Below are 15,265 nucleotides of genomic sequence, written 5' to 3'. Positions count from 1 at the left end.
ACACATTGAAATGTATGCTCACTTGCTCTCAGCAAGCGCTTACTGGCTATCTCCAACATATACACACATTTATAAATGGTGGTGTTTTATTGAAAGGCATAGAAAAAAGCAAAAGCACAACAGGTACATAAAAAATTCCAAAGAAAGACAAAACATGACATGTAGACAATACAAAACCTGTATGTATGTATGTACGTATGTATTTGCAATGTATATGCAAAATGTATTGATGTTATTACCAATATTAAATGAGATTTCTTCCTTGTCCAATAAAATATTTGCACATTTAATTGTATTGCACATTTAATTTACTAAAAAGCACAATTTCTTTAAGAAAAGACAAAACACTTATTTATACCCTCAGCCTTTAGGCTATGAAGGGTATATACACTTTCATACGGGCAAAGTGTGCCTCATCGAAATAATGGTTTTAGACCCCAAGTATGTTTGGACGAAATGTGTTTCAGACAATTTGGAGTCGATTGAGCAATGTCCGTCCGTCTGTCTGTCTGTCTGGCTGGCTGGAGCGCACGATAACTCTCGAACGGATCAACCGACTCGGTCCAAACTTTGGCGTTCGTAATATTTTGTCCAAACTTAGTTTAAGTTCGAAGATGGGTTATATCGGTCCACTTCTTCCGGTACCTCCCCCACAGAAGTTCGAAAATGTTTGGAAAATTTGTACGTACGATAACTCTTATAGAAAGTAACCGATTTGGTCCAAACTTTGCAAATCGTTAAATGTCTACCAGACTTAGATGAGGTTCCAATATGGACTCAATCGGTCCACTTCTTCGGGTACCTCCCACACAAAATTTCGGATATGTTCAGTTTAGGACCTGCTCTCGAACCGATTTGATTTTTGTTTTAGCAACTGGTATTCACTGCCCCCCATACGACGGTACAAGTTTTATCAGGGGCAAGTCCATACTTCCTGAGAAAATAGCCCGAAAGTTGCACAAAATCCCTATGACACCGTGTGAGGTGGTTGGAGCGCAAGATAACTCTCGAACGGATCTGCCGATTGGGTTAAAAATTTGGCCTTAGTACTATTTTGTCCAAACATAGTTTAAGTTCGAAGATAAGCCATATCGGTCCACTCCTTCAGGTACCTCCCCCACAAAAGTTTAAAACTGTTCGGAAAAATTATACGTACGTTAACTCTTGAAGGGAGTAGCCGAAGTGGTCCATACTTTACACATCATAATATATCTACCAGATATAGATCAGGTTCACATATGGAGTATAGTTGTCCACTTCATCCAGTACCTCCCAAACAAAATTTCGGATAAGTTCACTTTAAGACCTGCTATCGAATCACTTTGATTTTTGTTGAAGCAACTTGCATTCGCTGCCTCAATTACGATGGTAAAAGTTTTTTCAGGGGCCAATCCACATTTCTTGAGCAAACAGCCCGAAGGGTGTAAAAACCCCCTATGGCACCATATGTACTGGCAGGAGATCCACTTGCATACTGGTCCATGTCGATACATTCCTTTAAGTATTTCCTGCGCAAAACTTTTGCTCTTTAATCCTAATCAACATTTTTGTCGGTTCATACTCCCAAAATTTTTAAACCCCTCTAAATACATACGTTTTTTGGGAAAAAATTGTTTCAATATACATAGGCTGAGGGTATATCTCTGTCGGCCAAGTCGACTGATACTTTTTTACTTGTTATTCACTCACTTTACCGTCTTTACTCAACGATTTTCAAAATGAGGTTTTTGATTTCCTTTAGTTTTTGCTGTGGTGATGCTGCTCATCAGCAAAACATTTTAGTATAGTTTCAGATTTTTTTGACTAAAAGTTCCGGTGATATTGAGCCTTGAAAAAATCAAATTCGGTAAAAACTATGAGCAAAGAAAAACTCATAACTTCTTTAATAATGGTCCAAATAGAAACAATTTTTTTGTAACCCTGGTAAAAATAATAAAATCGTTAAAAAATAGAGGAATTATGAAATGTTTTGTGCTTCAACATTTTGTTTATTTATTAATATTTTTTTTTTTAAATTGGAGCCACAGCGTATGATTGTTATTAAGATAATAATAGCAATCATACGCACTGGCGATGATTTATTAACTGATTTAAAAATATATTTGGTTTATCTGAAATATAGTATTTGGCCCTTCTAAAGAAAAAAGAAAAAATAATAGAAATCCGTTTAAAAATGGTTTTTTGCTACATTTACGGTCATAAAATCATTTTATGAAGTGACCTAAAATGAAATGTATTTTTTTTTTTTTTTTTTGAAATTTTGCCTTTTGGGGCGAAGATCATTTTTAATGATTTTTTATTTATTTTCTCGTTTAGAGTTAAGCTTGATGATCGTAAATTATTTGCAAAAAATAAAAAACAGGCTGAGCCCTGCTGGGATTTCAACCCACGTCCTTGAAAACATATCAAAAAATGTTGTCATGGCGTGTTAGCGTTCAAAGCCAAAACTCATAACTTCAAAGGCAGCGCAAAAAAGCGTTTGTCGTGAAGAAAATACATTTCAGCGGCCAAGTATCCGCGTAAATGTAAAAAACACATTTGCATTTGAGAAACGATAAGTTCTAGGACAGAGAAGCCATTACATAGTCGATACGTCCGAAGATCTGCTTTACCACCAGTGAAACCAGGTAATGTAATTTGGTGACTATGTGGGCTCGAGTCCTTGGCGTTCCTTTTTCACTTGCAAATAATTTACTATCATCAAGCTTAACTCTAAACTAGAAACTTAATAAATGTATTTTTGTCTTCCATGGAGTCAAACAAAACGGAATTGGTACATCAAACTTCTGATTTATTCAAGTTTTGTCCCATAGTGCAATTGTTATATCTTATACAAAATAGTATTTCTACAATCCTGACATTCTGACTGTGACTTTCTGGATGGTTAACTCTTTTTTCTTCATTTTATATAAGGAAACATTTAAAATGAAAATCTGCAGGAAAACAAAATAAAACCTTTTGACCAAATGCCTTATTGTATTTGTTTATATTTTATTTCCATAGCATCCTGTGACGACATATGGTACTTTACTGAAAATCAAATATTTAAATTTGTGTGCTTTTTTGTCTATATCAAATTGCTGACAACTTTCAATCGATAAATTTAAAAATATTGTAACAGTTTCAAATCAATGAAACCACATATCGCAACGTTTAGAAATATTAGTATTTGTGTATAAATATCATTTGAAATATATGTATGTAAACCACATAAAACCACAATAACTATAAATAAGCATTTCTACGCATAGTCATCAACAATGATTTACTAATGTGATACAATTTTTTAGAATTTTTTTTTTAAAGTAACCATAAAATGTTACATAAAAATATATAAATTTTTTCCATTAATTTTGACCGTAATTGGGGAGTGGAACATAAACTACATTAAATGGGGAAAATATTTATGGATGGTAGATTCAAATCTGTTCGATTTAAACATAAAATTGCAAATATTTTTTCTAGACTAAATTTCTAATCGAATTTTATGAAATTTGGACAAATCGGCCGAAAATATACATGGAAGCTAAATTCGAAACGACGCTGTGGAAAAATCGAGTTTTCGTCCGGGCGTTTATGGTGTAAATTTGCATATTTTGATTATTGAAAATTCTGCGTGGGTGGCCAACATTGACCCTCTTATCATATTTGTTTCAAGGGTGATATACGTACTCCAGCCCTGCTCAGAATGGTGAAGTTTGTCCCATAAATTCTCTTACGGTTTTTGTTGAAATACAAATAAATGAATATTTTTATAGTTTTGTTTTTTAATTTGTTAATTTTAACACGGTGCTCTTGAAACAAATTTAAATGGAAGTTGCTTACACGTGGGAAGTTTATGCGGATTCTGAAACTACAATGTTCATAGATGAGAAAAATCAAAAAACAAAAAAAAAAAAAAAACGCCGGAGTGCTTTTTAAATAAATCGCGATTCAAGTTGACATTTTTAAGGGTTTTTTAGGGTTTCGCGATTTTGCTTGGAAACCGCAAGTCCTATCGAAATGGGACTAAAGAAAATTGTGTAGCTACGAAAATTCTCTACAAGATTGACTTTCGTGATGTATTCGTAATATTCACCGTTATTGAGATATAGATGTTCAAATTAGGACAATGGATTGCTGGATCGCTTATTAAATAAATCGCGATTCAAGTTGACATTTTTAAGGATTTTTTAGGTTTTAGGGTTTCACCGTTATTGAGATATAGATGTTTAAATTAGGACGGTGGGTTGACAGTATCGCCTCCTTATAAAACAATGTCATGACTGCAATTTCCCAACGTAAACGTATATATCTAACAAATGGTACAACAGTCTTGTAGAGATTATGCAGATTTTCACAGCTATAAAATATTCTCCAGTCCCATTTCGAAGGGAGTTGCAACTTTCAAGCTTAATTCTGAAGACCTAAGAAAAAATCTAAAAGTTTGATCTGAACCTCTATATCTCAAAAAAGGTAAAATCTAGGAAAATATCAATCAGCCAATCTCGAACAGAATTTTCACTGCTACAACATTTTCCTTAGTCCCATTTCAATAGGACTTGTGGTTTTCAAGCAAAATCGTGAAAACTAAAAAATACCAAAAATGTGAATTTTGATCGCATTTTATTAAAAAATGCATCCAGTGATTTTTTCTTGTTTTTTGATTTTTCTCATCTATAAACATTGCTGTTGCAGAATCCGCAAAAACTTCCCTGGTGTAAGCGGTTTTTTGATTTAAAGTTAGTTAAGGAGCACTGTGCATAACATTGTAAATAAGGAGGCGATATGGTCAATCCATTGTTTTAATTTGAACTTCTATATCTCAGTAACGGGAATATTACGGAGATATCATAAAAGTCTATCTTGCAGAGAATTTCCATAGCTACAACATTTTCTTTAGTCCCATTTCGATGGCACTTGCGGTTTCCAAGAAAAATCGGAAAACCCTATAACCCTTAAAAATGTCAACTTGAAGCGCGATTTTTTTAAAAAAGCGCTCAGGCGATTTTTTTTATACCCTCAGCCTTTATGCTAATGGTTTTAGACCCCAAGTATGTTTGGACGAAATGTGTTTCAGACAATTTGGAGTCGATTGAGCAATGTCCGTCCGTCTGTCTGTCTGGTTGGAGCGCACAATAACTCTCGAACGGATGAACCGATTCGGTTCAAATTTTGGCTTTCGTAATATTTTGCCCAAACATAGTTTAAGTTCGAAGATGAGCTATATCGGTCCACTCCTTCCGGTACCTCCCCCACAAAAGTTCGAAAATGTTCGGAAAATTTGTGCGCACAATAACTCTTGAAGGGAGTAACCGATTTGGTCCATACTTTGCCCATCGTGGAGCGTGTACCAGACTTAGATCAGGATTTTATATGGACTCAATCGGTCCACTCCGTCGGGTACCTCCCACACAAAAATTTGGAAAAGTTTAGTTTAGGACCACCTCTCGAATCGCTTTGATTTTTGCTTTAGCAACTTGTATTTACTGCCCTCTATACGACGGTATAAGTTTCATCAGGGGCAAGTCCATACTTCCTGAGAAAATAGCCTGAATGTTGCAAAAAACCCCTATGACACCGTGTGAGGAGGTTGGAGGGCAAAATAACTCTCGAACAGGTCTGCCGATTCGGTCCAAAGTTTGGCCTTAATAATATTTTGTCCAAACATAGTTTAAGTTCGAAGATAAGCCATTTCCAAAGTTTGGCCTTAATAATATTTTGTCCAAACATAGTTTAAGTTCGAAGATAAGCCATTTCGGTCCACTACTTCAGGTACCTCCCCCACAAAAATTCAAAAATGTTCGGAAAAATTGTGCGTACGATAACTCTTGAAGAGAGTGGCCGAATTGGACCATACTTTACACATCCTAATATATCTACCAGATACAGATCAGGTTCAAATATGGACTATATTTGTCACTCCATCCGGTACCTCCCACACAAAATTTCGGATACATGTTCACTTTAAGACCTGCTTTCGAATCACTTTGATTTTTGTTGAAGCAACTTGCATTCGCTGCCTCAATTGCGATGGTAAAAGTTTTTTCAGTGGCAAGTCCATACTTCTTGAGCAAACATCCCTGAAGTTGTAAAAAACCCCTATGGTACCATATGTAGTGGCTGGAGATCCATTCTTTTTAGTATCTCCTCCGCAAAACTTTTGATCTCTAATCCTAATCAACATTTTTGTCAGTTCAAACGCCCAAAAACTCCTTAAATACATGCGTTTTTTGGGAAAAAAAATTGTTTCAATATACACAGGCTGAGGGTATATCTCTGTCGGCAAAGCCGACTGATACTTTTTTCCTTGTTTTTTTTTTTTTTTTTTTTTTTTTTTGATTTTTCTCATCTATGAACATTGTAGTTTCAGAATCCGTAAAAACTTCCCAGGTATAAGCACCTTCCATTTAAATTTGTTTCAAGGGCACCGTGTTTTAATCAAGGGAATCGTTTTTGAGGACAATAAAGTTCAAAACTCAATGAAACATCAAAAGAATAGTCCAAAAATTGTTTTTTCCTAATTTCTCTTAAATAGAAAATTGTTCTCTGTGAGCCGGTCTGACATACACGATGCTTCAATCCCAGTTATAAGGTTGCATTAGGGCTTTTTTACGGGGTTAGCCTTCGTTATGAGGGTTTATTTTTGACGTATATACAATGGAATTGACATTTGAAATCCAGTGATTATACAATATCCATTTATATGTAAGCGTATTTTTATCGTCCTTGTTAATATGGATACACCACACCTATTTAAATTTTATTTCACATGCCACAATAACACTGTGCAACATTTTTAAGGAGAAACCCTAGTTGGGTTTTGTTGTGTCAGATCCAGTTCGGATTTTATGGCCACATCTAAACACGGTTAAATATTGAGTTTTTAAAGAAATTCGAGGCTATATCTCTGAAACCAATGCGAATCTTCTTCTGACCTCTGAAGCAAATTTGTAGGTAAGGAAAAGAATAAAATAAAAAAAATAAACTCGAAAAACTACATTTATTGCCTACAATTTCAAAATATATGCAAAATACCACAATTTTTATACATTTCGCACCGTATCTCCAAAACCGTTAATTTTTTCTGAATACTTTCTTTTGGAAAAATATTCCCTGGAATGTAATACACAACTCTTCAGAACATGTCATTGTTGTAAAATGCCTCTATCCCGTTGTTTTCAGTACATTTTTCAACGACGATTTAATAAAAATGTCAATAATGTAGTGAAATCCGAAATGCGGGAATAAACTGTTGGTGGGAACTGTGTTTGAAATACGTGTTGTAAAAGATATGATGCAAAATACCGATGAAACAACATGAAGTAAGCATTTTAGAGTTTCAGAATGTTCTAAAGAATTGTTGAGAACTTTATTTGGAAGATTTTTGCAAAAGGTTACTTGGTTCAACTCCCAACAGTTTAGCCGGTACAGACCAGAATTTCAGCAATTATGTAAAATTTACTATATTTTATAGATTTTGATGCCCTAGATGGAGTTTTTCTTAAGTAGTTTCTTCAAAAGACAAGTTCTACTAGTTCAGGGCTACAATATTGCTAAAGACAGCAAGGCCAAATTCCTATTCGTTTCTGAGATAAAGGCCTGATAAATGCAAAATAGTGTAGATTTAGCCCGGTTTAGATGACAGGACAAAACCCAACTAGGGTTTTTGTAGTCTAAATATGTACTTTCAAAAAATCCATACTAGAAGTTGTTTGCATTTTCAGTGTTGCATAGTGTAATCAAATTGGGTATTTTAGTTATAATTAAATTTCATGCCCGTTGTAAAAGAGTGTATTGATAAAAACAAACAAGCAGATATTTATAGTATATTTTCTCTTTTAATTAAACAATGTATAATAAACAAACCCACAAAATTCATATCATTTATTTTTATATTTTCAGCCATATACAACATGTATGCTCATACACATATTTTTACATTGTTACTTTTATTTTTATTGTTTATTTGAATAAAAGAGTGTGTCTGTGTGCAAATAAATTTTATTTCTAAATTTGTTACAACCACAAAATAGTTTGCAATAAAAAAATTCAATTTATGGGGAAAGGTCAATAAACCGGAAGAAAGGGATATCCAATTTTAATAGCTACTATTATTTTGAAGTGTTATAAATGTTATAAGATTTGCAATTATACACAAATTGTATGTTCATATGGGCAATATTATTGAAAATTTAACATAGGTAGAGGCATGGTTTACCCGTTTATAACTCGCGAATTGTGGATGTATATTATACAAATTAAATGCCTTTGGCTAAAATGAAATGTTTTTAGACTTGGCAAAAAATATTGGTCTTAAAAGATTATTTGCGTGGGAGCTGTGGCTATGTTTATGTTAAAAATGGGTAAAAATGTTTTGAAGCCAACGTGTTTTTTTTTTTTGTTTTCTTTCGATTTGTGCTTAAACCACACTTTTCACGATATTCCTGTCAAAGTAGATGTAGCAGCCAACTAAATAAGGATTATCTCACAAATGTATAAATTTTTAAAATTTGTTCTACCACTGCGCAGACATTCTAAAGCCTGATTTTAAGTGATTTTTTTTTAAATTTTCTTCTAATTTCGTTCCGCAAAAGGGGTTTTCACAATAATCGTATATACTACGATTGTAGCACTCACGAGTTATTAAATATATATGTGGCGTAAATGTAGAATACGCAGCTTCACAGAAATCTGCATCCAAATACGAAAATTTTGTGCGAACAATTTTCTAAAAATTATAATTTTCGGGCCTAATTTTTATATATTGAAAGAAAGTCGGATCACATTTAAAATGTTGTCTTCAGCGAATACTGAGTAACATTTTACAAATATAATGCAATCTACTGACTGGCGGCGCTTCGTGATAAATTTTTGGTGACAATTGTGCCCATTAAAATAACTAACGTTTTTATAACAATTTATTCTTAAAAACAGAAGTAAAACTTTTGTCCGCAGCAACCAAAAATTTTCTCGCGAGCGGATTTGTACTGGGGAATTTTTTCTTAAAAAAGAAGAAAAGAAAAAAATTACATTTTTGAAGATGGGATACGAAAGAATTGGCAACATTTCCCATATATATAGGTTCCTTAATTGTCTGCTTTTATTTGGTCTGTTCCAGTACTGCAAGAATCTACTAATTTTTACTATTTTTTCCGATAACATAAAGGAAAAAATGTTATCGTAGTAAAAACTAGTAGCTTCTTGTAGGTTCTGGAACAGAGCAATTAATTTCTTAATATGACATGGCAGCAGACAAAGAGATAATTTACACACACACAATTATCGAATTTAACGTTTTTGTCACACGTACAATAAAAGAATCATTGTTTGACAATAAAACATGTTAAGCCAAAGGGCTATATAATCGGGATGGATGGAAGGTGTTTGTCAAACTGTGTTTGTGGGTATTTTCAATGATTTGCAATTTTCTTCAATATTATAATATTTTCTTCAATATTATAAGCCAGTTATTTTATTGCAAATGGGATCAATTCTTTCCAGCTCATAAGAATAGAATATCTAATTATACCCTCAGCATTTATGCTAAGCATTTATGCTAACGAGGGTATATACACTAGGGTTATGACTTTTTTATAACCTCATATCCCTGCATCATAGCGTGATGAGTTTTGCCATAAGATTACATAAAATCTTAATTATAAGGTGATTCGGTGAAAAAACCTCACGCACAAAATGATTTTAAAATTTGAATTCATCAAAATTATGAACAATTTTTTGAAGACACTGAAAACAGATACATACATAATTGAAAATAAACTTTAGAGCCACATGAGATAATTAAAATGACATAAAATTTATTTCTCACTATTTTTCTTCAATTCTGACAATCGTAAAAATGTCGTAAACGCTTTTATTCAAAAATATAATTTTTTAACAAAAAACAAAAAATTTAAAATTTTTTCAAAGTGACTTTTTTTCGCGACTTTTTTAATATTTGAATAAAATAAACGTTATTATAGTTATTAGTAGGCTTATATTTATTCATTCGTGCAAAAAAAATAATTTTTTGAAAAAAATTTTTTTTTTATTTCATATATTTTTTCAAAAAAATATTTTTTTAAAATCGATTTGTGCGTGAACTTTTTTTATATTTCAATGGAATAAACGATAGCATAGTGATTAATAGGCAAAAGTTCATTCATCCCTGCTACAGGAAATCATTTTTGAGGAAAAATGTCAAAAAGTCATAACCCTAATATACACTTTCATACGGGCAATATGTGCCTCATCGAAATAATGGTTTTAGACCCCAAGTATGTTTGGACGAAATCCGTTTCAGACAATTTGGAGTCGATTTAGCAATGTCCATCCGTTTGTGTGCCTTGCTGGCGCGCACGATAACTGTCGAACGGATCAACCGATTCGAACCAAATTTTGGCTATCGTAATATTTTGTCCAAACTTAGTTTAAGTTCGAAGATGCGTTATAACGGTCCAGACTTAGTTTAAGTTCGAAGATGGGTTATATCGGTCAACACCTTCAGGTACCTCCCCCAAAAAGTTCGAAAATGTTCGGAAAATTTGTGCGAACGATAACTCTTAAAGGTAGTAACCGATTTAGTCCATACTTTACACATCGTGGAATTTCTACCAGACATAGATGAGGTTCCAAAATGGACTCTATCGGTCCATTCCTTCAGTTCAGTTCAGGACCTGCTCTCGAATCACTTTGATTTTTGTTCAAGCTACTTGCATTCGCTGCCTCAGTTACGACGGTAAAAGTTTTTCCAGGGGCAAATCCATACTTCTGGAGAAAACAGCCCGTAAGGTGTAAAAACCCCCTATAGCATCATATGTAGTGGCTGGAGAGTATTATAACTCTCGAACTGATCAACCGATTTGGTCCAAAATTTGTTTCGTCATATTTTGTCTAAAGTTAATTTCAGTTCGAAGATGGTCAATACCGGTCCGCAACTTCCGGTACTTCCCTCCAATATTTAAAAAATATCACTAAAGTGGTATGCACGACATCACTTGAACGGGGCAACCAATTTGGTCCAAACTTGGGTTCTCCTAATATTTTGTCCAAATTTAGTTGACCTCTTAAAATGTCTCATATCGGTTCTGTCCTTAGGGTACCTCCCTCACAAAACTTAAACATTTGTGTCTAAGCGCAGTTTAGGGTCTGTTCGAAGATCCTTTGGAAATGTATACCGATGCTGTTCCTTGTGGTCCTGTTTACAGTGATATTATGATTTCCGTGGACAAGTCCATGCTTCCTGCCATACTGGTTCAGAAGTTATACGATAATCCACAGAAATGACTAGCGGGCGCGATATCTATCGAAAAGATATGACAAAAAAAGAATCACGTCCATAATGGACTATGTTGGTCCATTCCTTCAACACTTTTGACATTTAATCTAAATCCACATTTTTGTCGGCAAGTTCAAATGTCCAAAAAGGCCCTAAATACATTCGATCTGTTCGTAGATGAAAGTTTCAATTCACATAGACTGAGGTTTAATGGTGTTAATGTTTTTAATCTTGTGGGAAGTTAATGTCTTTGATATTCCATATAAGACACAGAAAAACGCGTAGTAGTGGGAACAAGGATATTTCAGAGCAATCCAAAATATGTCCATAAACTGTACTATTGCGAAATATTTTGAAATCTTGTGTGGGAGGTTACCGAGGAATATTCCAGCTTGGGTCAAATCGGTTGGAAATTTAGGGAAATTTTTTGAACATTTTTGTTGTTGTGGGAAAGTACCCAACGGAGTACAACGATATTTTCCAACGTCTGATTTGATCTAAATTTGGACAAAATATAATATATATATTACAGAAAGACGAGCAGATAGGGCTAAATCTCGATAACACCGCGCAACAATGGAAATGAAAACAAATTCAAGTAGGTATTTCCTTGAATTACATTTTGAGACTATAAAAACCCTAGCTGTGTTTTGGGATGTGAGATCGGGTTTAGATTTTATGGTCTCATTTAAACCGGACCAGATTTTTTGTCCTTTAGTTCTGTACTTTCATAAAATCCTCGGTTGAAGCTGGTTGTTTTGGTCTTATTAAAATGTATGTGCCCTCGTTAAACTAAATTCTGAGTGTATAAAATGTGAATTTGAAATACTAAGGTTTCATGTTTTTCAAGAAGATTTGTTGCTTTGTAATTGCGTGCTAACGCCACGCTGATAAGGTATATTCATTAGCTAGTTAGCACCATCTGACAGAAAGAACGAGTATCCGGCGTTTGCATTCTGTGTCCTGTCCACAAGAAAGGAGATAAGACTGTATGCACTACCTACAGGGGCATGAGTCTTTTCTCATTATTGCCTAAAAGATAGTGTCAGGGATATTTTGCGAACGACTAAAGCATATGGTCAACGAAATAATTGGACCATACCAATGCGGCTTTTGATCTGGCAAATCCACCGTTGAACAGATATTTACCATGCGGCAAATCCTAAAGAAGACTCAAGAGATGCAGATCGACACCTACCACACTTTTGTCGATTATAAAGCAGCCTTCGACAGCCCACTACATTCAAACCATGTCTGAATTTGGTATCCCCGCAAAGTTCATTCGCTTTGTAAAATGACATTAACTGTACCAAAAGAGCCTCCCGTGTGACATATTCAACATTCTGCTGGGAAACGTTATACGAGATACAGATGTTAAAAGAAATCGCACAATTTACACCTATAGCCACATGTTACTTGATTATGCTGACGGTATAGACATCATGGGCCGATCAGTAAAAGAAGTAACTTTAAAAATGTCGAAGGAGAATCTGCTAAAGTGGGTCTGGCGGTAAACGGCGAGAAATTCAAATTGATGGTGTCGACGCGCCATTCCTATAATTTTGAGGTAATAAAAGACTTACCCTACCTCGGCACCTCCATGAACACAACAAACGACATCAGTTGCGAAATAAGAAGAAGAATTGTATTGGCCAACAGATGCTACTTAGGCTTAAGTAAGCATTTTAAAAACAAAGCCACATCTCGTCAAATAAAAACAACGCTTTACAAAACACTGATATCGCCCGTGATAATGTATGGTTCCGAAGCCTGGGTACTTGCGCAAGCAGATAAGGCAGTGCTTGGTGTGTTTGAGAGAAAAATTCTTCGAAAAATTTTCGATTTACGGGCCAATCTGCGTTGACAGTGAATATCGACGTCGTGTGAAGCACGAACTGTATCTGCTATAGAACGATATCAGTATAGATAAACGTATCGAGATACAACGATTGCGTTGTGTAGGCCATGTCATAAGAATGAGCGATGATGAAACCGTTAAAAAGGCGTATAAATCGGGCCACATCACGGTACACGCAGAGCTGGCAAGCCAAGGCTTCGATAGAGAAACAAATAGAGAGCAATGGAAATTTTTTCTTAGTTCAGCTTATAGGATAAATGTTTTGTTTAGGCCAACTAAGTAAGTAAGTGTGCCAAAGATTCACTTTGTCGATCTAGGAATTACAGGCAGCTCCCCCTAACCGCTGAATTATGAGCAACCATTAATTTGATCCGCAACATGTGAACGCATTCGCACGGGGTTCAGAATGGTGAAATGACTTATTTTTCAAAAATTGTGGACATAGCACATAGGTTTCAATCAGGAAATTTTTGGCCAAAACCCTATTTTTGAAGTTTCGAAATTTTATTTTTTTGCACAGAATAATAAAAAACACATCAAGTCATCTGAAAATAATTAGTTTTTGTAAATAACGTTAGTATTCGTTGATTGGCGAAGTACCAAAATTGACACTTTTTTACGTAAAAATAAAACAGACTTTGTGCTGTAAAATATACAATTTTTGTTGTATTGCGTCGCTGCATAAATATACAGAAGTGAGACCAAAGTTATTATGAATCGGGAAGCTGTTAATGAGTACTTTCATAACATTTACAAAAAGAACGATGAAATTTGTAAAATTAGCGTAATAAAATCAATGTTTTTATATATATTAAAAATTATTTTTTACAAATACTTTTTAAATCTTCTTAAACTTTTAAAAAAATGTCCAAGTTTGTCTACCTCCAAATTTAGTATCCAATTGAAATAGAACGGTAATACCCGCATCTATCAACCGATTTTCCTTAAAATTCATATTTAAGGGTTTCAGAGTGTAGAAAACAAGTAAGTGTAAGTTTTTTGAAAATAGGTCCATTTTTTGTCATAGCCCCCACATAAAAGTACCGTCCGATTTTAGATATTTTTTGGTATTTTGACCTCTTGGAAGATATGAATCCTTCGTACCAAAAATTATTAACATAGGTCAATGTTTGTGGTTGATTTATTTTGGCTTAAGGTCAATTGAAAAGAATTAGTTGTTTGTTGTCGCAGTCGGTGTAACAAAGCTGTTGCTTTTCTCATCAAATATTCCCTGAAGATGACTGTAGAATACAGTCGAAATATTGGAAAATAAAAATAAAAAAGAAAATACAACAAACAACTAATTCTTTTCAATTGACCTTAAGCCAAAATAAATCAACCACAAATAAATACACAACAGGTCAACAATAACAACAACACATAGGTCAATGTTTTGGTTTAGACCCCACACAACGGGACCACCCTGTTCAAAAAATGTTGGCAGTTTTTGGTCATTTTGGTCTATAAAACGTAAGAATTGCTGTTTGTACACATTTATTATAAATAATAATTAATTTCAATACTAAATGGACGTTGAAATAGTTTTGGCCAGAAAATTTGGATTTGCGACCATTGTGCATAGGTAGAAGTAACTATACCGCCGATATCAGGTATTTCGAAATTTTAAGAAATTTTTTTTGAAAAAATTAGCTTCAATTTGACATTTTGTGTTCCCAGTCTTGATGTGGCGGAGATCCTTAATATTTTCGTAAATAAAAGGAAACTGATTCTGCCATTAAAGTTGTGTATACTTCTTCACTGTGGAGGATATAATATTCCAAAAAAAAAACGTTTTCTTTACATTGTTTTGTGTTTACATTTGTTTGGCTTGGACTCGATGATAAACACTGGTATCTGATTTAATTACTTTATTACCATTACAATTGTGGGAACACATGTGTAATAGCCATAATTGTATGCATACTTGTGGTATGTAAAAATGTTCCATTCAATTATATATATACTTATGTACACTATATTCATGTTCTTACGCACAAAGAATACCGTGTTATCACGTGAAAGTTACATTGGTTGCCAAGAGGTTATTACAATAAAAAAACACATACAGCTAAAGTTAAACATCTGTTGTAACGAACGTCAGTATAATAATTCGGGATCATTCACATATTCCTTTGTTATGAAAATAGCAA

At 34.1% G+C, this 15,265-nt stretch overlaps 1 protein-coding gene across 33 annotated transcripts in view; it reads left to right on the top strand.

Moving 5' to 3' along the window:
* The window catches only part of LOC141403450 (protein alan shepard-like), a 684,579-nt gene that overhangs the window by 642,620 nt on the left and 26,694 nt on the right, over positions 1–15,265 (top strand). The window lies entirely within an intron of this gene.

Source organism: Musca autumnalis, unplaced genomic scaffold (assembly GCF_047663935.1).
Source record: "Musca autumnalis isolate F117 unplaced genomic scaffold, ASM4766393v1 scaffold_4, whole genome shotgun sequence".
Taxonomy (NCBI): domain Eukaryota; kingdom Metazoa; phylum Arthropoda; class Insecta; order Diptera; family Muscidae; genus Musca; species Musca autumnalis.
Note: the sequence above shows the minus strand (reverse complement) of the source record. Positions and strands in the feature narration are given on the sequence as shown.